At 34.9% G+C, this 27275-nt stretch overlaps 2 protein-coding genes across 3 annotated transcripts in view; one reads left to right on the top strand and one right to left on the bottom strand.

Annotated features, from left to right (window-relative positions):
- LOC120626766 overlaps positions 1–12696 on the bottom strand; it is a 66041-nt gene extending 53345 nt beyond the window's left edge. Inside the window, exon 1 of the mRNA XM_039894441.1 lies at positions 12538–12696. The gene's annotated coding sequence lies outside the window, so the exon portion shown is untranslated. The remainder of the gene's footprint in view (positions 1–12537) is intronic.
- The window catches only part of LOC120626767 (autophagy-related protein 16-1), a 256792-nt gene that overhangs the window by 79607 nt on the left and 149910 nt on the right, over positions 1–27275 (top strand). The gene's annotated exons all lie outside the window — the stretch shown is intronic.

Raw genomic sequence — 27275 nt, 5'->3', positions numbered from 1 at the left:
CTCTTCGGATTGAACACGGCCTAAGACAACATCTGAGGATAGCTGCAGTTCATTAGTGATGAGAAATAGCACTTGCTTGTTACGCAAAATGAGGTGCGGGTACATCATTAATTGCGTATTGTTCCAACACTGATCGTCTCACATCTCAGATAGTATCGGGGCAATCTCAGAAAGTGCTTATATCCGCCCCATGTGACTAGGCGCTTATGAGCTTGTATACCCACGGTTAAATTAATCGAGAGACTTGATGATAGTCTGGCGCGTTCATGCCGCCAGGATAAACATAGATAATAAAATCTTCTAGTATCCACGTTGAAACATAAACATTATATTGGTTTGAATTTCCGTTTGCAATAAATATCCTTTTTATACTTAAATTATAGGCAGACAACTAGCTGTTGCCGACTAAACTAAATATGTTTAAAAAAATATCACGATCACTTGCTCTGTGAATAACACACAAACAGTAGATAAATTTTTCCGGGATGAAAATAAGCCCATGTGCGATTTACAGACTATAGTCTATATCCATGTCAATGCAACCTTGACTTGACTGACGTTGTGGCGTTCTGACTTGTTTGTGTGGCAAATATCTTCCGATTTAAGTAAGTACTATTAGTTATTTTCAAAGCATACTAAAACAATATAGTGTAGCGACGCAGAACCGAGGCATAACCAATTCATAAACACTTACCAAAGAAACAATTTGTGATCTGTATTTCCTTTAAGCATTGCGTAATTCGTTCTTTCTAGGAACTTCTCCAGTAATTTAGTCTGTGTGCGGCCTCTCAAATCGTTTCTGAAATTATTCTAGTCTTACACTTTCTCGTTAGTGCAGCTAACGCCTTGAGGTGTGCAACTAACGCTCGTAAGTATTCAATTTTATTATTTGTTGAAAATGGTAAACACAGTGCATTAGGTACCTAATTATACCTAACAACTGTTGCATTGTAGTAGATAGTTCGTAGCTCGACTGAGATGAAAAAAAAATCTTACTTCACTTCTAAAATTTGTTCATACATTTTGTATTTAATTTATGAAACGGTCACATCTGTTTTATAAAGCAAGTTCGATTATTTAATATATGCACTACATTGGACTTATATCTCATTTAATCTGGAATAAACTAACTTCAATGTGTCCTATAAAACTGTGTTTGTTTGTTTACTTGAAGGCGATAATCTCAAGAACTACTCTGTCGGTCTTATTTGAAAAAAATCTTTTAGTTTTGGATATCCCATTTATAGAGGATAGGCTACATATATATCATCACGCTAAGACCAAAAAGAGCATAGCACCAATAAAAAGTGCGCGACAGCATATGTCTATCTTTTAAAGTTGAAGTATATGCGGACGAAGTCGCGAGCAATCGCTAGTAAATTATACAGTTAATAATTGAGTTTCCCTTTTTACCCACCACGGTGCTTCAATGCGAGCGCAGATAGTAGTTATATGTGTCGGCATGTTGGCACAGTGGGCAGCGAACCTGACTTCTGAGTCCAATGCCGTGGGTTCGATTCCCACAACTGGAAAATGTTTGCGTGGTAAACATGAATGTTTTTCAGTGTCTGGGAATTTATCTGGATATTATAAGTATTTATATGTATATTCATCAATTATCCTAGCACTCATAACACAAGCTACGCTTACTTTGGGGCTAGGTGGCGCTGTGTGTATTGTCTTAGTATATTATTATTATTACGTAACAAAATATGAGGAACGTAAAAAATAACATCCCTTTTTATCAGTTAAAAAATTTTCGCTTCTTCTTTTTCTTAGCTTGTACGAACGTCTTCACATACATAAAACTCCGATTTAACTGTATCCTGATTTATTAGTACGCTATGTTTTCCAAGGCTTTTAGCTTTAAAAGTACTTTATGTTACACTTAAACCTTGTCTAAAACGGTTTACTAGAGCGATGCGCGCCTGAACAAATTTATCTACAACTAAATAATTGTTGAGCTTTGTAATTCATAGACAATTGTAATATTATATATGCGAAAGTGTGTCCGTTTGTTTGTTACCTATGTTGGGTTCATTCGTAAAACTATTCTTGATGAAATTTGGCACCCATTTAGCCTGCATCCTCGTGGAGGACATACCATAACATTTATCCCGAAAAAATGCTGGTAAAAGTTAACCTCGGAGTTTAAAAGAATAGTATTAATTATGCATGGCTTGACTTATCGGGGTGAAATTTTGCATAGAAATAGTTTGCACCCTTGAAACGGCCATAGGATATAGCCGAGAAAAAATAACAGGATTTTAACAGTTTTAAAATTAACCCGGACGAAGTCCCGGGCAACAGCTAGTAGTCTGTAAGATGATAAAATATTATTATCCTAATCGTAGTGTAAATATTTATCATTGAAAGATACTGGTAATGAATTTAAACGATACGTTACAGCTAAAAATATAACAACATTTGTCAGGAGCCAAGAGATTCGATACGAGTTTAAATGCACCCGACGCGACGGCGGAGCTGCGTTTAATGTTGTGATAAGCCTAAGCGTTTGTAAATTATGCGCTAGAACAGCACCTGCTGCTGAAACCCACCACATAGAACATTTATATTTCTACATTTGCGTTCGCTTTTTTTTTTTTTTTACAAAGTTATTGCTATACAGTTGTGCAATACTGCAATGAGAAATAGCGGCGCACTGCAAATGGCATTCCGCATTCATACCACACCAAATAGGCTCGGTGCCGATTTGGGTCACATACTGACTCTGTGTAATTGAAGTGTGAAGTGTTAAGCCAAGTTCCACCGCAAGCAATCTAAAGATACATAAGAAGCTCCTGACTAATTTACGGATCGTGCGTTTCGGGCTGCGGTCACGGGCTGCCGCAACCGAATTCCGCTATCCACCGTACAATAACCCTACGCCTACTGCTCTCCAAATTTACGGAGTTTAACGAACAACATTTCGAGGTCACTGTACATACGATTTTGCACGAAAATCATGGCCACTACCTTATACTTAATGTGTCTATCCATACTAATATTATAAATGCGAAAATTTGCCTAGTGTTTGTTTCTAACCTATTTTATACCTAGTAACGGCACGGATCTTGATAAAAAGCGCATGTATAGCTTACCTCCTGGATATGGACTTAGGATTATTATCTCGGAATAACACCAAGGTAACTTTCCCGGAAGATTTTAAAATATAAGCTTTTTTGTTTGCTTTAGGTAAACCGAACTTGACTAAGTTATACATAGAAATAGCTGTCGCTCTGGAGACGACGTTTAGTTTTTGGTATTGTATTTTATAGCTTACTTGCTATAGCAACATTTTAGTACTCATTTTATGTATATAATATCAATAAATACACGTTTTTTAACTTTATGTCTGTTAGTCTTTTATCCGACTTGTATGTGAAAACGGATGTAGTGTTAGTGACGGGTATTATTACAGAATAGTTCAAGCGATACATAGGGAGTGGTCTTTGCCAATGGAGTGGAGAGCGAATTTTCATCCCGGAAATCCACCCTTAAATGGATCTTGGAAGCTTTTTAATACAGCGGAAAATCAGAAACCGTTAATTAATAGAATAAATAATCAATGTTTATAAATTTTAACAAATACCCATAAACTTAAAACAAAGCCGTCTTGTAATGCTAATTAGAAACATTTTATTTATTTGTGGTCATTAGATTGTCTAATGTACGTTAAAATAATTGAATACTCATTCCTCGAGTGCATGTAAAGCCAATCGTGCGGCGGCACCTTTAATTGCCTGAATGTCAGTAATAGTTAACTTCTTTGTAAGTTTAAAATTGATTGCCTATTGAATGTCTCTCAAACTTATAATTTGCTTGTATTCTTCTTGAATGTGCACTATGGTGAATTTATAGTCTGGGTTTTGTTTGAAATAAACAGGGTGGAATCAGGAATGTTTGATAATGAATGAGGATTCAAGGTACACAAGATGTTAATCTTGCTACTATTATAAATGTTGAAGCTTGGATGTATGCCTGCTACTCAATCTCGCCAAAACAGCTGAACGGGTTTGGTGAAATTAAGCACTCAGATAGGTTGTAGTCTGGAATAGCACATAGGCTTCTTTTTCCTTCTTTCTTCTGGGAAACGTAACGGTTTCCACGGGATGTAGTCGCGGGCAACAGCCATTTTGGAAATAAAATAAAACCGAAAATATTTCAACGTAGGGTTTTCCTACCTAGGAAGTTGATTAATTTTACGTTGCCTATTTTATTATACGTTACAATACCAAACCCTGATGAATATTTATTTTCTTGTAAATAAGCCGATTGACTGCATTCAATAGTAATTCTCATGTAACCGTAAGACTAAATATATTACTAAGATATATCAACTTTTTATTTAATGATACCCTAATGGCTTCCGCTTTCCCCCTATAACTAATGTTATTTATATTTTATAATTAATATAATTAATGGAAAGCGGAAGCCTTAAGAGCGTTCCAGATCTTTCCAGATTAAATCTTAACCACGCATGTATCAAATTTTATACCTCGATATACTAGAGTTATGGAGTCACAAATAATGAGCGTGTTACTATTTGAATGAGATCCCAGAATTAATTGTTTTTAACATTTCTCACGATGAGAAAACAACTTCTTGCGGACACTCATCTTTTCCATCCTGTATGTATAACAAACATACGAAGGGAGCTTTTTTGCTTAAGCTGCTGCTGATCTTGATTACAATTAGATGCAATGATTTAATTATATATTGTCGTAGGAAGCTATTTCTCATGCGATTGATTAGCATCATGAAGACTTGACAATGCACTATATCAATAGATCGTTAGCGATCATCTGTTTTCACTTACGGTGCCTGTTTTTCGCCGGGAATGCGATCGCGACCGCGTTCGGCTCGCATTGTGCTCGTCGACGTCTGCACAGCACACACAGGTTGCATAATGCGTTAGCCGTGGGAGCGGGCACACAGCCGAGCCGTTATGCGACGCACGCCACCGGTACCGTTCCATCAGTGATTTTATTAGACGATTCGCGTGTATCGCCCGCAATCAATTTCAGCGACCGCTCCACTTCCAGCGTATTACAGATTATAAAGCGCTTTAAGCCTCCTACCCCATTTAAACTCACACGGTATTCCGATTTACGACGTAATGTGCGCCTTCGCAAATATAATTTAGTTCAACCGACGCTATCTAGCACAAAGATAACAATATACCACTAATTTCATGGATTTTATCGCACGCCTGTTGAAAACGATACCGTGATTTTGCACAAATTTGCTGCGCAAGCGTTTCGGTATTTGTCACGGTTACAGGTGACCATTTAGTTTATTAATGTCCTTTGTTGCAGTGTTCATTTTATTTTAGTGGTTTTACTTTCTTTTAACGTATTTAGAAAGTAATTTCACTTAAACGTTAGTGTTTGTTGGTCGTTCGGTTTGCACGTTAAAGTATTTCGCGCTTATTTATTAATTTTATGTTTAGAAATGCTTTCCTGCACACGTGAAAATTAAATGATGCCAGTTAAAAAACTAGGTTTACGATTCTTCCAAAACCACACCATTGGTATTCGTCATTGGTCTAATGGTGCCTTGTTACGGTGTGGCTAAAATTACCAAGTTAATATGTGGTTTTGTTAATATTTGGGCATAGTAACCGTGTTAACGATGACTCAGTGAAACCACACCCACGCTATCCTTTTTTTTGAAGTTTTTTCTACATTCTCATCTTACTTTATACGGTCTTAAGTGTCACTTTTTGCATATAGATTTTTGCGAAACAATCTGGAACGAAATACGGTTATACACGAGTATGTATGTAAATGTCTACTTTATCGACAGTTTGTTTAGCACAATTTTGTGACAGGCATTTTTTTGTGATTGATTTGTAAATATCTTGATCACGGCCACGGGTTCAATGTTCTTCAGCGCCGATTAGGACGCTAACAATCGTTCGACCCAATTTAGTAGTAGGTACTTACGTTTTGTTATTATTGTTTTTGTATTAGGAAAAATCTTTTTACTTTTAGTTTGTTGTCCTCTGTTTTATACCCTGACTAGCAAGTTATCTCTATTATGTTCGAATATATTTATTATATGCAGCTCAGTTATGTGAATTTTTCCTTTACATTACTTTATTTACAAGAAAAAAATTATATGATACGCAGATATATATCTGGCACTATATGACAAACCGGAAAGTTTAAACTTGTATGCAGTTTCGATTCTCTGAAAACATAACGGAAATAAAACATATATACCTTTTTTACCTGGAATGCTACAAAAATTTACAATAGGAAAGTGTTCCGATTACACTACATGCAATAAAAGCAAAATGTTTCGATAATTAATTGCTACATCATTAATAACAATAATTATTTTATTATTAATTCTGTATAGAAGCTTTTCTGTCTCATGTAATTAATATGATTTTGAATTTCAAGCAGTCTTACGTGCACGGCCCACAATAGTCTAGTTTTCAAGGAATGTAGAAAAAAAGTCTTAACCGCCAAGCAATCATCCAAAAAAAAATCTCACGCCCTCTTTATATATACATAGTCTTTTCAAGATAATATATTACCTATGTTAACGATGAAGATAATACCACTAATACAAGTCTCTCATATAGACTCCCATTGTGCGTGCACCTGCCGAACGAAATACTACAAGTTGGATTCTTGAGACTGGTTAAGTGCGTCGTATGAAGAACACACACTTGACCGCTTTACCACTGTCTGGCTCGGTAGCACTTTTATCTATAAGTACTTACTTATATTTGCGTTTTAAGTAACAAAAGAACTGTGTAAAAAGTTTTAAAATACCGTAAGTTCTTTTATTTCTTTAACTTTCATAAAGTTCAGAATCTTAACGCGTGATTTTATGACGATATAAAACAAACTTGCCTTGAATAAACTTATTCGTAAAATACTTATAATTCATCAGTTATTCAATAATAAATGATAAGTTGTATTATTTAACAACAAAACATAAAATAATTTTCCGACGACAAAGTCCGCAGTTTTTTTCGTCAGTTCATTTTGGAGCATAATTATTTTACAAATTGAATTTCTATCGGATTCAAAAAGAAGTCTTGTCAAAGCCATTCAGACGCACCTAATAGAAGCGGGTGGAGGTCGTTAAACCCGTCGCAGCGTAATTAAAATCCTTCATGGAAAGCCTGATGGAATCCGTCCTGACCCCGCGCACGACCGCTCCGTACCGCCCTTTAAGAGATACTATATAAATAGGAGCAACAAGCTTCTTCACTGTAGGTCCACGACACGAACGACGCCAGTTTAACTTTTTTATTTTTGACTTTACTAAAAAAGAGATATATAGCGCACCACGATCAATTATATCAAAAACGTTATAAATGTTCAGATTTGTTCACAATTTTTTTTGACGCGTTTTGAACGTGATGCTGATACGCATATTTACCAGTATCCCATAAAGTATATAAATAAATTTTGTTCTAAAAATATTGCTTAGTCAGTTCCGTAAATGGAAACCTGTTAAGATTGTGTGAGCATCTCGCACTCCGGATATATTTTTCTTGTTGAAAAGTTGTTAACGATTAACTTCCGTCGTAAGAAGTTCCCCTTATATTCTCGCTTCACAACATATTTTCTTATGACGTGATAGTCAGGAGCATGTTAATTTGCAATTTTAATGAAACAAGTATTAAGATGGTAATCAATGAATTGGGACGCCGTTTTGCCTTGTACTCGATATTTGCTAGAGTAGCGTGTTACTAGTACGCGCGTACTCACGAATGCGTCACCTGTTCACGTGACCATATTAATTACTATAAAGACATCATCTGCATCGAGGTCACTAAGACCCATCGAATACTTGGTTTTCCGACTCTCGAAAGCCTTCATCGCATTGAGCCGTAAAATTCACATAATGGATTCGCGTGTCAGTACAAGGAAAGTAATAATAACTAAAAGCCGTCTGATTCTCTTTCTTTGGTGTATGTATATGGGCAAGTCACGCAATACCATATGTAGCCAAACTCGCTTAAGAGCGTTTCATATGTTGTACTACTTCGGCTAAGATGTGTGTAACGTAACGGATATCACATCTTTGTCACTATCCCCAGTCATTTGATATCCCACTTTTTGTCCCGAGACTCCTCACTCACATTGTTGATTTTATTTCAGAAAACTAACCTATAAATGTTTACTCGACTCGGGACTCTAAACCAATACCTCGTTATCTGTAGTCAGTTATTCTATAACTAGATCCTATGAGACCAATAAGGTAGATTTAGAAATAAATATGTACAGATATATTTTTATGAGCTAGTAAAACTAAACTGCTATATTCTCATACGACGCCGTCTCCGTGGTAAGATGTCTCGAAATACCCTTGTAGGCTAGAACTAATAACAGCTATAAACGGATTTATTTCCGAAGCATTCCTTGTCTGTGTCTCAATTTACTACGGCCAGGGCGAACTATCTAAAGTCTTGTAGGTACTAATGCTGACCCTCGACCCCGATCGTGCATTCCAGGTCGTTTGTACCAACTCTGACCAATCGCTTACTACTATCAATTTTGTATGCAATTGTGTAAAAGCACTTAGCACTTATACTGTTGCACCTATGTTAAGCATACCCCTTAATAAGGTGCGTTATTTGTTATATTTGTATTTCTTCGGAAAGTAAACTAATTGCTCCCAACACTGTCGTCTCTTTTGAAATTTAATTCATGGTCGCATAGTTCGTTTTGAAATTTAAGTCTCATCACACTTGGATGTACGAAGTTATACTACGACTATGATAAGTTAATTCCTTGCGGAGTTACGGTTTGCTACAAAGAAAAACAGGGTTTTGGTTTATTAAGCAAGTATTTATTTATATTTTAAAAATACGATAAATAATTACCAAAAACTTTCAATGAAAAAACTACGTACGAGTATGTGCATACCTACTGTATATTTGGATAAAAATCGTTTTAACTTTGACTTTACCTTCTATTAGTCTATATAAACTTTACGTACATTTCTAATTTTTATAAATTTGCTGTCTTAAGGTACCGCCTACCTACCACCAGTGGAGTATGTTATTCAAATGATCTGTATTAAAATGTCATGCAGTTTTATTAATAAATTATACCTCGAGCACACCGGAACCTGATAGATAATTTTCTGATAGTTTCTAGGCATCTGGATAATTATTGGCAATTTATAGCAGCTTTATAATTATAACATTATGTTGAAGATTAATCTAAATGTGTATTTATTTTTTATTATCACCCTTAAATATATTGCAAAGCGAAGCTCTGGTTACGGAAGCAAAGCCTTTATTGCTAGGAAAGAAGATTGATCGCTTTCCAAGATTTTTTTGTAGAGATGCTGCATCGAGCTGTATACGCAATATCCTGACAAAAACTTTAGAAAATGTCTAGCAGTGTCCTGTTTTGTCCGCGTTGATTTTGAAATGTAAAGTTTTCCTAAATAGTCTATAACTTCCTCAGGAATTGTCTATGTGAAAATCTGCTTTATAGTTCGCCCTAATCTTTCAGTAACGTTTAAAACAAAAACCAAACAAACTCAAAAGCTTTATTTTATTAGTATTTTATACCTGAATTTAGTTACTAAACCTATACCATAGAATAATAATGTAATATGTTCACAGCTTCAATTTTAGCGCTATGTTCCGACAGGTATGTCTTTTCTCACTTATTAGTAAAATGTCTATTTGCAATAAGTTCTGTCAACAAATTTATAATTATATATATTTATAGTTTGTCACTTAGCTGAATTTTATATAAAAAGAAGAAGGAGAAGTTTTATTATATTTTCTTATGCTTATTAACTCAGACAAGACTTTATAAAAGATAATTTAAAAGTTTCAAATTTCATTATGTAAAAAACGCATTAAAATATTAATTCATACAAGATATTTATCGTTCAATTTCACATATAACCTCGCGGTATTGTGTTATACCTAAACGACAGCGTGCGAGCTTTAATTACGTGATGCCGTAGACGCGTTGAAGTCTTTGATATGAAACGAATTCATTGACGTCCAGCGTCATATCTTACGGTTATTATAATGTGCAAGAATAATTAATAAGTGTATTTAAATAGATGGGCTATTTAAATATAGTTCATTCTTGAAAATTTTGCACAGTTAGCTAGTTTAATTTTAGAATCACAAAAAAATATAAGTAGCTAGTTATCCATTAATGTGGTGAAATATAAGATTAGACGTATCCACACATTATTGTATATTATTTAGATATGAATAATTTTATCATATAATCATAAAAAGTCCCTCAGTTCTTTGCGTGTTACCTACAAAACAACGCAGCGTTAAAATTTATATGGGTATCTAAAAACTTCATGATTTATACTTTGAACCGACAAAGCGTATTTTTAAAATGATGTTCATATTCTTTTTCCCGCTCTAATTCAAGTTTTTTCTTCTTTTGTTTGAAGAAAGAGGACTTAAAATAAAAAATGTTCCCTTGTAACAATAAATCTTGTAACTAAAGGTGAAGAAACTTAAAATAAATCGATAAAAAGTCTTCCTGGAATGGAATAAGGCGATGCACTCTATATATAGCGCAACGATCTAATATTCTTAACCATGGTTTTCCCTTCGAGTTTGTTTTATAAATCTCATTTAAAATTTTAATTAAATATTTATAATATTATTTATTATTATTCATACCAGGATTGTAGGTATTCTTATATTCTGAAACTGAATATTTTATACGTTTATACGTGAAAAAATGTTTACGTGCACTTTCAATAAAATGTACCGTTTTATTGAAAAGGTTCGGATATTACATTAACTTGACTATTTTTTATAAAAAGGCAGCGATATCACAGTAAATTTAATGAGACTTTTAATGTTTTAATTCTACCGTTCATAACTCAGAAACACTTGAACTTACTTTTTTAAATAATTAAATTTATTTTAAACGAGTTTCTCACTTAATTGCAGTACAGATTACTTAACACTGATTTATTGTGGTTATCTGAGAGTAGCTTAATGTGCACTAGAGCCTATCAATCTCACACACGATCGGAGTGAGTCGAGATGCGCAAAAACCCTCGCAAACCCCTAACGGTAACACTCGTTATGTTTCTTTTCGATCCGTATATTATACTTTTAATAAATACTTTTGGAGTACATACTCCCGTGATGTAAGTTTTTTATTTCTAGATAAGTACACACTTTAAATACTTCCATTATCAAATTCACATGACGAACTGAATTAAATGCGTGTACCGTTTTTGATAATCTTAACATAATATAATGTAAAGCTGCTTTCCACGTATGCCTGTTAATCCGCTACTTCCTCCTGAACCAAACAACGGACTTTGATGCAGTTTTCACAATCGTTTAGATAACTTTGTATGGTTTACATATATAATAAGGCCTAATTAAATTTTATTCAAAGTTAAATAAACTATATATTTGCAAGCAAGTCTTCAAAACATAAATGTAGCAGTAATATTTGTTTCTAATTTAAACCCGTGCAAATCTGGCGCAGGTCACTAATCCTAAAACAGTTTTTTTCCAAATAACCCCATAGTCTGAATTTGGTGATAAATTTCTATGTTCATGAAAAAAGTTTTCTGAAGGAATGAACACGTTTGGAAAAACCGATTTTTGCTATTACGTAGCTACCGTGCCATCGCGAATATCTTGCGATTGATGTTTGAACATGTTTGGTAATGAACTGGGTAATGCCTTTATCTTAATACCTAACTCATCAGAAAATCCAAGTAACACGTATGTAATGTGCATTTATTTGTAAAATATAAAATTATACTCATCATTTTTTTTAATTCAAATAAAGAATTTAAGATGAAAACTCATGAACGCTTGGTTAGAGCATTCACCACTTCTGCTGGGCTGCCCTTCTCATAAAAGAAGTATATAAAGCTTAGAGCCACCGTGCTGCTCTAATGTGGATTCGTGGGCGGGAAGATGAAGATTGCATTGCATTTTTTATAATAACATTTCTGTGCTGTTTCATTAATTTAGTCACGCTGTATGTTAAAATTGTTGCAAAGTTATTTTATTTGATTGTAATTTTACTATTAATTCCAAATAGTTCCCATTAAATTTTAGTTTATATTATAGGTACACTATAAACTTCTTTTCAGTGGGTATATGATTTTTAGTACCAAAAACGAAAAGCTCGCGTTAATTTAAAGAAATAAAATTTTGTGAGAAAATTGTTCTGTGACCTAGTTTTAAGTGTCATCAAATGCAAATAGTTTTAAAATGTTACTTTTATTGTCTTCGCTAAAAAATTATGTAAACTTCAGCTTTTCTTACGAAGGATTTTACTTTTAAGGGAATCTATCCTCATTAATATGTATGAATTATAGAATGAGCTCTTAATTATCTCGAACCGTAGTAGGAAGAGTGGTTCTTACTCAGCTACCGCAGCTAGGTATAAAATATTTATAGACCAGTGGTTGAACAGGTCATGCTGCAATCCAGCCCTTTTTGTGATGTTATTTAATATAACCCCTATTTTTATTAAATTGTGAAAAAAATGTATGTTTTATCAACTTCTTATTACGTCTTACTACACTTACCTTTTAATAAAGGTAGAGAGCCTAAAAAGGATTTTTCAGGAGTCAGCTTCACGTGATAGTTCAAACAAATTTCAACACCCAGTTCATGAACTTTTCACTGTTCGTATATCACAGGCGGCACAGTCCTCGTAATACGCGTGCTGTCGATCGCGAGCCAAGTGTCGCGGCCACTCTCGACGAGACACTGAACTTGCCGCTCTGCGCCCCAACGGTTATAACATAACACGTCTGACGTAACCTTAACCTTGCAAGAAGAAGAGGAACGAGCCGCCGAAGGACGGAGAGAGAGAGCGATAACCCGAGAGAAAGGGAGAGATGGCCGGACGTCGCGGCGGTCGGCGCGAGCGACCGAGCCACGGACATCGCTCGCCGTGTGCGATTCCGGCGATATAGATCTGCCCTTGCGACTCCTCGTTATATTGATCTAAATGGCCTTCACACTTATCGTTTATTTGTTAAATGGTAATCGGCGTAAAGAACTTATAAAGTTGTCATTTTATAGGTCTCAATAAAAGATTAGCACCGAGCTTTTGCTAGGAACTATTAAGGTTTCATTAACGGACTAGTTAATAATGTAAACTCAGAAAATAAATTAAATACTTAATAATTTGTGTAAAGTTCCGTTATGTTGGTTTTTTTTTTGCCATCATCCATATTATCATGGTAGTAAGTGATGATTCTGACTCCAAGATGGAAGCGGGCTAATCTCTTCAGGAACAGAACTTATATTAAATTCATAACCTACCAACCAAAGAACCAAAATATTTATAATATAGTAAAATTTAGAGTTAATTGTAGCCTGCTGATTGCATTGAATTAGCACGATATGTCAACCGTAATTCAGCTTCATTGAACCACTTCTAGTCTCGGTTTGTAATTATCTCACTTGTGGAAATACTCATACTCATACTTGTGGAAATTCAATAATTTTAAATAGATATATTTCAAGTAGCATGCTCTATAATGCTCTATAATCACTTCAAGTAATGCTGCTTGTAGTGACTCTACCAACGGTTCGGAGAGCAGACTCTACGGAGAAGACAGCAAGGAACTCAACTACCATCCTGCACTCTACTTCTAACATCCTTTTTCAATTTGGATAGTTTTAACAGTTTTTTAAACTTCGCTTTTATAAATTAGATGTGTATTTCCGACTGATTATGACCTCGCCAGATAACGTATAAGTCATGGAACTGATTAATATGTAAGTGATTAATATGTAGTATGTAAGTTCATGTAAGTTTATTTTATGTTTTTGTAACTACTTTATGCACCATCCACTTTCCACTTTTTTATCGGCTTCGTACGCTCAGGTTGCCTTTAGAAGATCACTTTTAGTGATAAGACCGCCTTTGCACCCTAGCACTAAGTACTATTGCAGTTTTCCTGTATTTTTCCTATTGTGTTGTGTTGCAATGAAGTTTTTCTATTCTATTCTATTCTGAGTTTGAGGTTCTGCTGGAGATAAGAGTAAGCTTTCTTTTAATTACGGGGCAAATTAAAATTTCATCGCGGACGAAGTCGCGGGTAAATGCTAGTAAACAATATCCAATTTAGCATTAAATTTTTCATCTCGGTAGAGATAAAAGCGGATGGAATGTATTTTTTTCCGTCACGATATTAACTACCTGAGTCAATAAATTAAAATCCAAAGCTACTTACTGACAAGTGGGTCATAAGACTATAAAATTGTTCCGTAAAAGCATATAAATTAACTGCAAACCATCGGTTTTAAAGATGACCCCTACTTTCTACAGGTCACAAGGACATGTTAAATAATCCGCTATTTGGCTTTTGGTGTTTCATTTTACACATCAATTGCTGTAAAACTTACTTGAAAGGAAAAATTTAAATTGAATTACGTTTTTGTCCACGTTATTTACTATCACAAAATAAAACTTATAAAAATCTTGGTTCACTCTACGTCCCTATCTCTATGCTAAAAACAACTAGGTTTTAAGTCAATAAGCAAGGACTTTACTTCTGCTTGGTAAACATATTCTTTAGGACTGGTAATCAAACCTTTTAGGCAGGCATTTTCTTTATATAAGATAAAATTACTAATGTCAGTAACTATAAAGTAACTTTGTGCATTAAGTCATGTGGATTAAGTCCTTTCTTCGTATCTGCGTCTGATTAGTCATGCATCGATATTCTGACTCGCGCTAGATTAATGTACCTACTACGAATAGAATCACCGTAACAACGGCATGGCTTTAAAACAAAAATAATGCCATTGATATCATCATACATTGATCATCATCAGCCTATTATAGTCTCAGTGCTGGTCACAGGTCTCCTCTCTTAGGTTTTGAAGCTCAAACCCACTGCGCTGTTCAGGTTGGTCCACCAATACAGGTTGGTGGGCTTCCATTATTTTCACAGTGGTTATAACCAGTACCGTTACCCGTAAGGCTTAACGTACTTTCCGAGGCAGAGGTGGTGGTGAGCGATAATTGTCTTCGGGCTTGTACTGTTTTTTTTAATTGCCTGACTCGGTAATCTAACCCTGGACCTTGTGATCCGTAGTCATACGAAACCAATAGACCAACAAGGCAGTTTAATAATACGCAAAAATTATTTATGTGCAACATAATTAACCAAACGCTATTGTTTTAGTTAACGATCCAAATCATGTATTAAAAACCTAATAAACTTCAAGCACAATTAAAATTAGCTGCTTGACAAATTGAACCATACCTTTAAAGCAGTCAAATAAAAACGCCGAATATACGATAAAAGTAAATAAACAAATTTGTAAGAAAAAATTTAACACTTGTGGATTAAAAAGTGTTCTCTCTACTCTAGAGACTCGAGTAAAATGATCGTTAATTAATTATAACATAAAAACAATATATCTCGCGTTAATGCAAGTTATTCATATTCATGACGTATTACAATAAATCTTTATTGTCGATTGATTGCATCGTAAAAGCAAGTTCTCAAGACCATTCACTGCATTATACATAATTATTAGTAACTTATTTCCCACCGTATTTTCCACTTCTTTACTAATTAGAAGTGGCTATGGCCCCAGAAAATTCCTAAGGTTTTATCTTTGTGATATAATCACAAATCCACAAATAGACTTGCTAATGAACATGATGATTAAGCTTCCTCAACAAACGAATCATCATCATCTGGCCACTATAGAGCATTCTTCTCAATAGGCCATAGTCCACCACGCTGGCCAAGTGCGTTTAATTGATAAGTAGATAGTAGAGTGTGCGTGCGCATAATAAGTAGATTCCACACACCTCTGAAAACATAATGTGGTGGTATACAATTTTTCTCAAGGTCGTTCGTTAAAAACGCAAGAAACTCCGAAAGTTACGAGACTCATGCTGGTACTGAACCCTATCCCCACCCAAAAAAGCATTTAACCATAAAGCTACTCGTAGCACCGCTTCGAATGCAATGAGGTTCGGAGCACGGAGGTTCATCAATATGAGTGACATCCATTAGGCTCATGATCATAGTAAATACATTAAAAAACATTCTTCGCAAATTTGTCAAAAACAGTTAAATAAATAACATCTTAAAGGTTTTAATACATATTAACATGAACGATAACCATATAATGTACATAAAAAACGAGTTACGAGTAAAACGATTCAAATTCTCACATGTAAATGGAAATCGATCAATAAGTAGTCAATTCTGTTAATTACCAAAACCGTTATGTAATAAAATCATAATGTATAGATCCGATTAGAAAACCTTGTGAATATTTATAACTTATCCTAATGTATCTTCATAAATTAGGATTCTTGCACTATTTTTTTTTTATCTTAATAGTAAGTATATATCGTTTAAACTTAAAAGCAGTTAAAATAATATGCTTTTAATGTAAATATTTTAAATGGTGTGAGTCCAAAAATTCAGCCTTGCGATAGTGCTTTTCCAAACATGGGCATTGAATGAGTTGACTAGGCTACTTTCTTTTTCGCGACTTTTTTAACCGACTTTAAATATTTAAGAAAGAGGTCAGTCAATAAAATCGTAAGGCATTATGTACATATTTTTTGCAAAATCGGTTAGTATAAAAAAATCAAGGTTTTAGAGTTTTGCATGATTTGCTTTTACACTCAATGAACAAAAAAAATTTAATTATCTCGGAACGCTAGGCAAATGTGGAAGTTAAAAATTGTTAGTACAATGAATTGTTAATAAAAGTAATATTGACAAAAAATAGTTTCGTTCGTAAAATTGGTATTATTTTCTTAGTAATTGAACTATTATAAGAATCACTTGATATAAATACCAGAAAAGCAGAAGGTGCATGCTTCCTATGCGATGGCGCATAGGAAGCATGATGGTTCAAATGGGTCACGCTGATGTCGGCGCTAGGATGCAGGCTAGTGGACTATCCAACGTTCTTGAGATTAGCGCATTAAACCAAATGAACAAACTTTAACTTTGTCATTTTAAGTAAAGTACAGGATACTTAAGATCATAGAGTTTTTCCGGCTGGAGCATTTTCTCTGTTAGCCAATCTACCCAAAACCCGCACATTTCTGTCAATACTTAATATCCAATCCGGCAATAGCCTGCCGACTGATCCCACGAACCTTATTTTACATTTACTATTTTTATTATTGGATAGAAGCAGGCGCTACTTTGCGGAAATCCAAGATATATTATGAAAATGAAGCTTAATTTGCTATACTCCGCGAAAAGAAGAGCTAACTTTTCGCGGAGTATAGCAAATTAAGCTTCATTTTCATAATATCATTATTATTTGAAAAGTTGGCCTTGATGGACATACCCATTGAATTTCAGTGAGGATTACATTTAGTTTTTGGAGTGACCTGTTTGAGACTATAGTTAATCTTACACACAATTTCATAACTCATTGCTGTAGGCTTTTTATTTTCTTAGTTTATGTAGAGTAGCCTTCTGAAGCACCGATTATATATAGCGAGGTATCGCTGACCCTTATAATAACTCTATATAGTATATGCATATACTATGTAGAGGTAAATAAAAGACAAACCAAAGCCGCCTAGCTGCTGGTGCTTTACCTCGATAAAAAGGAATGTCGAGATTTGCGTTGTCCCATAAGGGTTAGCGCACACTGGCCGTCCAAATTTAGATTGTCACTTGATTTCCCACTTATTCAATTCAAAAAGTAGTTATTAAAATGAAATACATTATTTACCTCTGCAATACTAGCTTAATATGGAATAGCTGGATATCTTTCGTAAAGCTTGCTATTATGATATTGTATTGCTAGACGAATTAATTCCTCTGTCATCGATATAAAAAAAACTCACACTAAGTTATATGCGCCTTCTTATCTCACAAGCCCTTCTGAGTTCTGTGTTTTCAGTTATCACAACTTGGGTGCATTTATGACCAAAATGATATAGAACATAGCCCCACAGTACTGCTCCAATGCGGTTTTGTGGGCTTTAACGAATATTCGTGGTAATAAACGGGACCGACAGTTTAATGTACTTACCAATTTCCTAACTCCGAGCTCCGGTGCTTACTGAGAATTTTTTGACAGAAAAACCCAATCCCTAAAAAATGCAATTTCAATCTCCTGCATAGTGAAACATCCTAACCACTAAACCAACGAGACATTAGGAGCAGGTAATCTCCAGCTTTTATCACATAAAAAGACGATCGAATTTACTTTCTCAGTTTGCTGCCCGGTCTGTGCTGATCCTTATACTTAATATTAAAATTTTTTAACGTGATTTATATGATTCACACTGGGAAAGGAATTGTGTACGTATAAAATTAATGTGCCTAATAAATGGAAAAACTGTTATTGTATATTAAAAATTCAACACCATGGTTAACACCGTTGTCTCATTTACATGTGTTTAATTAATTATTATAAGTGGGTATTTCTTTATTTCGATCCTCTACTAAATTAAATTTCGCGAAAACTTAAAAGTGTGGCACTTTGCCTATGACAAGTCACTATCATCATCGTCATATAAACCCATTACGTGACCATTATTGGGCACGGGTCTCTTCCAAAATGCAAAGGAGTTATGGCAGTAGTCCACTACACTGCGGATTTTGACTCCACTCACCTTTGAGAACATTAAGGAAAATTCTCAGGCATTCAGGTTTCCTCACGATATCTTGTATACAATTGAAGCAAGTGATATTTTAATTGCTTAAAACTTACATAACTTAGATTAGTTAGAGGTGCGTTCTGGGATCCAAACTCAGGCTGTCACCGCATCCACGACAAGTAAACAAATTAAAAAATAACCGACTACTTTAGCGCCCACTATTAGCCACCCACGATCTAAGAACCTGCTCTCTGGTTATAAATAACTACTATAAACTAGCCTTTCACTGCAGTCTCACCTGATGGTAAGTGATGATTCAGAATTAGATGATAGCAAGTTACCTATAAAGGGTATCGCAGTTTCTACGCGGCATTGTATAGGAATACTTCATCGCTTGGCGGCACGTCTTTGTCTTTAGGTTGGTAACTAGCCACGGCCGAATTCTTCCACCAGATCGGACTAGAGATAATTCTGAAATAATAAATCTAAAAATTGCTCCAGCTGTGATATATCCCGGGACCTTCCATTTATAAACCACGGCGCTCTATCTATCTATCTATCTTGTAATGAGGCCCGCTTCAGCGGATGCACTTCGACCCTCCAGGATCTTTTGTGCTCTCCCCGTCCTTGTATCCCCCTCACCCTAAATAGTTTCAAATATCCACTCTAAGAGTTTGATTGAAGCTTTTAGGTTGGAGGCACTGTAATCCTCTGGTTGTGGATAGGCCACTCCCAAGAGGTCCAACCACGGCGCTCACTACTGCACCAGGAAGAGCTTCAAAGCTATAACTAAAACACATAACCTCTTACAACATTTTAGATTTACCAAATCCATCCCGTCGGTGCTAAGAAAAGGCTTTAGTCCTTCATTTTATAAAAAGAACTTCAATATAACACTCCATATTTACACGAAAGAATCCTCAGAACAACGCTACAATGTAATATTTACGATCGAAAGAATGCTACATGCCGTGAGGACTATATTAACAACAGCCTGATATGAATTTGTCGTAATTCAATACGAAATAATCTTTTAGACCACTACCGTATACATTATAACCTTACGATTGTATTGCGAGCTATTGTCTTAGATATGAGAAGTGAACTACATAATTATTTAGAACTTACAGCTCTACAACGAGTTGAATTGGATTAATAAATGCAATATGCGGCTATTTTTTTTTCTTCAATTGGTAAACTACTCAAGAAATGGTTTTTGGAACTGAATAGCACTAAATAAATAAATAAATATTTACTAACCACAATAAATAAATTACAACAAACCAAAATAATAGAACAGAGAAAAAGAAAAAAAAGAAAATAATTTAGGCGTATGTTGCTTCGTTGTGGTCAACGGGTCACCTACTCAGCTCTGTGCCGCAGCACCATGGCAGTAAATGCCAAGGAATACTGCAACGCTGATTTTCAGTAGAGACCAAAGGTCACGGGTTTTCCCGGACAGGCAGCGACATGGTCTGACGTAGTGTTTGTATACTATTGATAAATAACAAATATAATACAAACACTACGTCCTTATAACTAGATCTAAGACACAGTTATTTCATTTTGATATTAAACGTTGGTTAAAAATACTTATTTCATTCCAATATTAATGGTATCATCATCCACCTATAACAGTCCACTGGACTAAAGGCTTCTACTAACGGGAGGGTTGCTAATAATCTCCAAGCTGTGGTAGGTAGGAGACAGAGGACACTGCCCGTTCTTCGTCATAAATAAATAAATAAATATACTACGACAATACACACACCGCCATCTAGTCCCGAAGTAAGCGTAACTTGTGTTATAGGTACTAAGATAACTGATGAATATTTTTATGAATGATATACATAAATACTTATAATATACATATAAACACCCAGACACTGAAAAACATTCATGTTCTTCACACAAACATTTTCCAGTTGTGGGAATCGAAAGCATGGCCTTGGACTCAGAAAGCAGGGTCGCTGCCCACTGCGCCAATCGGCCGTCGTGGCCGCTATATTCCCTTAGTTGCCTCGTACGAGGGAAGAGAAGGGGGGTTGACAACTGTACTCTGATCTGCCATCATCATACTAACTGACCCGTACGCCGGAATAGCTTTAAGTTCCACACTCTTAACAAAAGAGATCTGTGTCCAGCTGTGGGACCTTACCGACAAAGTCGTGCTACTTAGAAATTTGGTGTGCTGGTCCGACGCCTCGTAGTAACCGATTAGAGGTTTAATTTAACTATGGTACCCATAAGAGGTTGGCCCGCTTTACTAGACTGCACCATCTCTTAACAGCAGGTAAGATTACAGCCAAGGGTCAAAAATGTCCACTACTACTGTATCCCTAAGCTAGTTCGGTCATGGTGGTTAATCTCAAAACAGATTTTCTAACTACGAGGGATATTATAATGCACAAGTGTATGCGCAAACACAGTTGCACTCTCTATCCCCTCACTCACATAGGTCGATGGGACGGCAGATTCGACACGACCGGAAAAAAATCAGGCGCTGGACGACAGCTTATCGTGCTCGTCGAGGCACGGGATTAAACACCACCTATTTCCTAACTCTAGCCTAGCACTAAGAATATCCGGAGTACCTCATGATCTGCAGTCGAATATGAAAACCAAAAGACAAACACAGCGAAAAAAGAGAAAAAGTAGCTTTAGTTTTAAGCTAACGAATGCAGTTATCACCATCACCTAACATTAGTGTTAACATGTTAAATCTATGAATGCTTCATAAGTGCCTGTGATAAGGTCATGTAGACCTTAAAACATTTTTGAATGTGTAAATTTGAATTGAAACTATCCTATCATTGTTTATCAATTCATGACAGGTAATTTTTTACCTACATGGGTAAATAATGACTGGTTACATCAATTATATTATGTGTCATATAACAAGGCATACCTACTTAACTTTTAAAGTCCATTCGTTCTTAGAGATTTGAATCATGCAAGACTAGATTTTATCAGAAGTCCCATAATACATTAAGTTAAATCTGATAAGTCTTCGCACCTGGAATCAAGTTTTCTCTTAAGAACTAAAAAAAGATTTTGATACTATCAGTTTCGATGTAGAGATAACAGAATTTTATAGCTTGTATATGTGTAGTTGGTTCTTTCTCTGTTTTCATAACAGTAACAGTTTCCAGCATGTTACAGTAGAACAAAGTAAAGCAAGAATTTTAAGACACCATTCAATTTTTGAAGTTATACTTTTTTTTGGCGCGTTAGGGAAAAATTATTAGAGTAAATTTTAATAAAGCGCGTGCACACCGTTACAAAAAATCGACACCCTGAAGTTAGGTTAGGTTATGTTAATCGACACCTTTAAGGTTTGACAGTGCACATTTTCAATTTCCAAAGTCTGCAGGCTCACTCCGGTGATTAAATTGATTCAAGTGTCCAAAAATCTGAAATTTTAATGTTCAGTGAAACTTAGTTGTCCGATTATGAGTCTATTAATATTCCAAATTTAATTATGTTAATATGTCCATTTCTTTCATTATGTAGATTTTTTTTGTGATATTTAAATAACTTTATTTGACTAGATAATGCGATAAAACTTTATATGTATTAAATACCCATTTTCTTTTGTTAATGTCTTTTTTTATACAAACGATAAGGCGAAAGATAATATTTTTAAAATGATTTTTATCTTGTTACGTGCCAAATTATAACTTCGAATGCATGCACATAAGTACACACAATTTTTTTTTGTTCTTCGCGTTTGACGACTATCTTGCCTGATGAAAAGCAAAGCCCTCAAGGCTAAGTTGGGGCGCGCTAATATTATATGCGTTGGAATAGAACACAATAGAATAAAATAGCTTTATTTCCTAGAATTTAGTAAATATTTTGGTCTTTAAATTAAGTATTTGCGACTACTAAACACTCAAATAATTAATAGTATGCAAAAATTCGAATCAAGCTTAAAACGTATGCTTTGTAATACAAAACTAGGGCGTGGGAGTTGCACGTTAAGGGTTCCGTAATAACGTGAAATACTACTAAATGATTCAAATCGAGCAAAAAAAAAACCCCAAAATTCACGGTTGTTGGATGGAGATCCGCTTTATTAAATTTTTATACCTATACAAAGACAAACAAAAAATTATCTAATCGGTCGAGGCATTTTTGAGCACCTACCTTCGAGATAGCAGTTCGATTTGGTTTCTATTCCAAAATTATTTAAATTAATAATCCAAACGTATTTCTATACATATATAATGTATAGAAATAAATTTTAATTCCTAATAATTCTACCACTAACATAAACACATGTGAGCCTTATAATAATATTTATTCCCAGATACAATTCTTATGCCGTGTCAAGGTAAATAAATGAGCAACCTCATAAACCGCGTTCAAGTAATTTAATATTACCGTAGCAGATACGCTTTTTATTAATATAGAAAGTCTAATTATATAAAAATAATAAAACTATGAATCATTTTGTATGTTTATCGTCCGAACTTTTCTATCATGAGTTTCTAGCTGCTGCCGACGCAGCAACAGCTAGTCCAGTTTTTCCGCATTTATTTTGGGTTGTCAAAAATGCAGCAGGAACCCTCCGGGGATAAAAAAATATTCTATGGACGTCTTCAGGATGCAAACTATTTTATTTCTACTATTTATATGCAACATTCTACCAACTTAAGTTAAGCATTTTTAGTTATGCATGGAAAACAAATGCAATTTTTTAACCCCGCCGCCAAACATAGTTAACTAAAAATTAGACAGAGACAGAGCGAGAGACGCTTTAATAATGTTAGTAGGTATAGTTTTCAAACAAAAATAAAATAGAATAAAAAAACAACACGCATAAACTGTGCTACATCTCTTGGAGTATATATATAAGAAAAACGGAAGCTACAAACAAATGTAATTCAACCTTTATATTTATTAAAGTGCTTAAAGCTTTTACGGCCCTCCGAGTCTATGTCCATCTTCTCGAACCTTATCTAGAAATATAACTACCTACTTGTTAGAACTACCTAACAACGTTTTTATGTGTTTGTATGATACACTAATTGTAACAATGTTTTTATTTTAATGTTATTACAAGTTCTTTGAAATTTTACCTGATGTTAAGTATGATGTCGCGCCTGTCGCCGCTATCGACGGCACCCGGTAGATTAATTAGACTTGTCACAAGCCATCTTCTTCGCGCGGATGTCGTACGAGGTGACTTAATAAATATGATGAAGAATGGGCATCAGCTTCGTCTGTGCTGATGCTACTACCTTCTACTGCGATCGCCAAGCCGTCTGTCCATCGTGGTAATTATGGAAAGAGGCCATAAGTCGGACTGTTATAGGCTATTGATGATTGCCATATGTTAGTAGATAACCGCGATCTCATTATCATCATCATCAAATCAACCGATTGACGTCCACTGCTGGAGATAGCTCTTTTGTTGGGCGTTCCAAACTACACGATTCTGGGCCGCCTATATGCAGCGATCCCACCGAACAGAACCGCGATCTACAAGCACTTAATATGTATCGAAAGCACGGAGGTGAAAGTGAACTCTGAACTTCATAGAAATACCCGATACGTGAAAAAGATTGGGACACGGAACCAAGTTACGATTTTGAGATCTGGAATGTCCTTCAATCTAATAATTAAGGGTTGTATGGAGGAGATCGCTTTAAGCGATAAGACCGCCTTTGCGCGTCTTATATATATGTTTTTATTGTTTTGTTATTTCTTGTTTTCAATTTTAATTTGTGCAATAAAGACTTTATCTATCTATCTCTTAGGCAAATGCGCTGCAGCTTTGGCTGTAATATCATCTAGTGTGATTGCATAAATCTCTGGTATATCTCAGTCTATTTAAAATAACTGACTCATACATGCTTACCACTAGACTAACAAAGCAGTATAAATAAAGGCAAAATTTAAGATAAAATATTGCTCTATTTCTCGTGTAACCCATAGATAACTAAGTTCGAATAATTATTAACATTGACACCCACACGCACTTCATACAGCATCGCATAAAACATGCAGGTTCCCTAACTAACTACTGTTACTATTTCCTTTATGATGTGTACACTGTACATTCACACGCTTTGATCTCCATTTAAATCAACGCATAATCATAAATTTTTTACACATTGAACCAGGAAATATAATTCCCGGGTATAAAATAAGAACATGCGAGGACTCGATGCCATGTCAGTATGAGCTTTAATTTATTTCTTCAAATCTACATTTACGATTTGAAATATTTGAAAGAATCAAGTTTTCAAATTAATAGTGTGATTATAGTAGTTATCGTCGGCGATTTTTTACCACCTCGCATCTCAAATCTCTATGTTGCATGAAATCATGAACTCATCAATCTCTCTCGACCCCACTTTATAATGACTTGTTTGTTAACTATTAATTGATATACGGCAACCATTTAGACTTATTAATAGTGTCTAAGAGTACTCATTAAATCGTTATTAATTTATTTTCTTCATACATTTTTTTGTTTTCTTCCTTTTTATCGAATCATTAAAACAATTACTGACTGATATAAAAAACTGAAAAGAAACACCTCCTCGGTCTCTGATTACAACTTATCATGTAACTAAGACAACGGTAAATGTGAGCTAGTTTAAAATTAGCATGATAAACAAATTCATCAGATCGTTAATTCCTTGCGTGTTTTAATATTTTTTTATCCGTGGACCATTATTGTCCGTGCTATTATAGGGTGAAAACTGTAATGGCCCTTCATTTAACTTGAACATTTCGACAGCGCATACTTACGGGTAAATGAAATGGTATGATTAAGACGGGTTATTTTTATTTAAAGAAAAAATAACAGCAGTTTAATTGAATTTATTTCTTCCAAGTAGGAATACTCCGACGTTCGACATTGAGTCCTTGTTAAAGGCTATTAAGTTAGGAACAATCTTTATTCTTTGAAATAAATAAGATCCAGTAATTGGTCTAGTACGTTCGATCGAGTATTTGTATTGATAAAAAGCCTAGGATATCGGAGCACAGAATAATAATAATGAAATATTTTATTTATAGTAAATACAAAGTTTTTAAATGATATTATTGAATATTATAGTTATTGATTTCTCTATCTATATATAAGAGAAAATATTTATAAAAAAAAAAAAACTAGATTTTAAAATGTCTTCGAAAACGAAATTTAATGACCACAGAAACCATGTTTCTACTAATAACATACTACAGTATACAATTTACACGAAAAAATAGAATAAAGAACTTATAATATTCTAAACGGTTGAAGAAACAAGAAACTCATTTCTCAACTATCTCAACATATGTAAAAAATATAAATTACTATCAAATTGGTATAGTACACGAATATGTTCTTTTCGTGCTCGGTTAACATACGAGGTCAATAAATGATAGAACTGGGCATCCCTTGACAGGGGACCTTGAGTATTCTACTGTTTAAGCTCCGAAGCGTCTTCTTAAGATAATAGTATAAATAAATATAAATATTTTAATTATTAATTATCGTTATTAAAATATGTATAAGTAATGTTAGCCTTACTTTTCTTCAGACTAACCGTTGAAATAAGTGAAATAAAAATTAGTATTAGCTTCCGGCCATATTATCTGGTGTGTCAATTAGGAATTTATCGCACACTAACATTTGACTAGCCCGAATATGTACAAAGTTAAATAAATCATCAAAATTATTATTAACCCACTAAATAGGTTAAAAAATATAATCATATTGTTTCTTTAAAATATAAATATAACCTAAAATAAACTATTTAAAACTAAATAAAATCTAAAACGTCCTCGAAACCACCGCAGCGAGGCACAGTTCCTAAGATGCTGGCTGCATTGCCCCTTTGGATGGCCAAACTAATTCGTTGGCCAAGGTAACTGCCTGCTCTAGGATCACCGGTAGACTCGATAACCCATTTCAATAATTCTTTGAAAAGGGCTCTTGCCGAAAATTATATATAAATTGCATTAATTAAAAACGCGCATAACTCCGTAAAGTTAAGAGGAGTTTGCCGGGGATCGAATCCGAGGCCGAAGCTCTAAACATTAAGCTATCACCAGAACCAAATAGTTACTTTTAGCGATTACTATCTCTTAGTCTAAAAGCTAAATGGGCTTACGCGTTTATTACACCTAATCGCATTGAAACAGCTATTAAAGGCGGTATGCGGTAGCAGTGTCCGCGATAGAAGCTAGGCACTTTATTGTGTTACGTAACAGATATGAGATGGTTAATAAAGAATGGGCATCCTCTGAATTTTCAAGGGCTCCATACCCGAAGGGCGCCAACGGGACCCTGTCGCTTAGACTTCGCTGTCGATAGAACGGACGGACAGACAATCCGCCTTACCGTCCGTCTGTCTGTCAGTTGCTAGTATATAATAAACTCTAATAGGTTGAAATTTTCAAAGAACTTTTATTGCGCTCTAACAACCGATCATAATAATAAATTTGACAATTAAAAGATGCTATATAAAGTTTTTGTAATAATAATTGAAGCACCAAGCAGATGGTCCTGATCGTTGGTGCAAAAACAACGCCTTAAATCAGAGCAACACTTCTCAGGTAAGCAAAAAACACGTTATAGATTTTTTTTTTTTAAATATGAATAGCGGGCAAACGAGCAAGTGGGTCACCTGATGATAAGTGATCACCGCCGCCCATAAACATCTGCAGCACCAGAGGAGCCACCGATGCGTTGCCGGCTTT

Source organism: Pararge aegeria, chromosome 10 (assembly GCF_905163445.1).
Source record: "Pararge aegeria chromosome 10, ilParAegt1.1, whole genome shotgun sequence".
Lineage (NCBI taxonomy): Eukaryota > Metazoa > Arthropoda > Insecta > Lepidoptera > Nymphalidae > Pararge > Pararge aegeria.
This window is presented reverse-complemented; position numbering and strand designations above follow the sequence as displayed.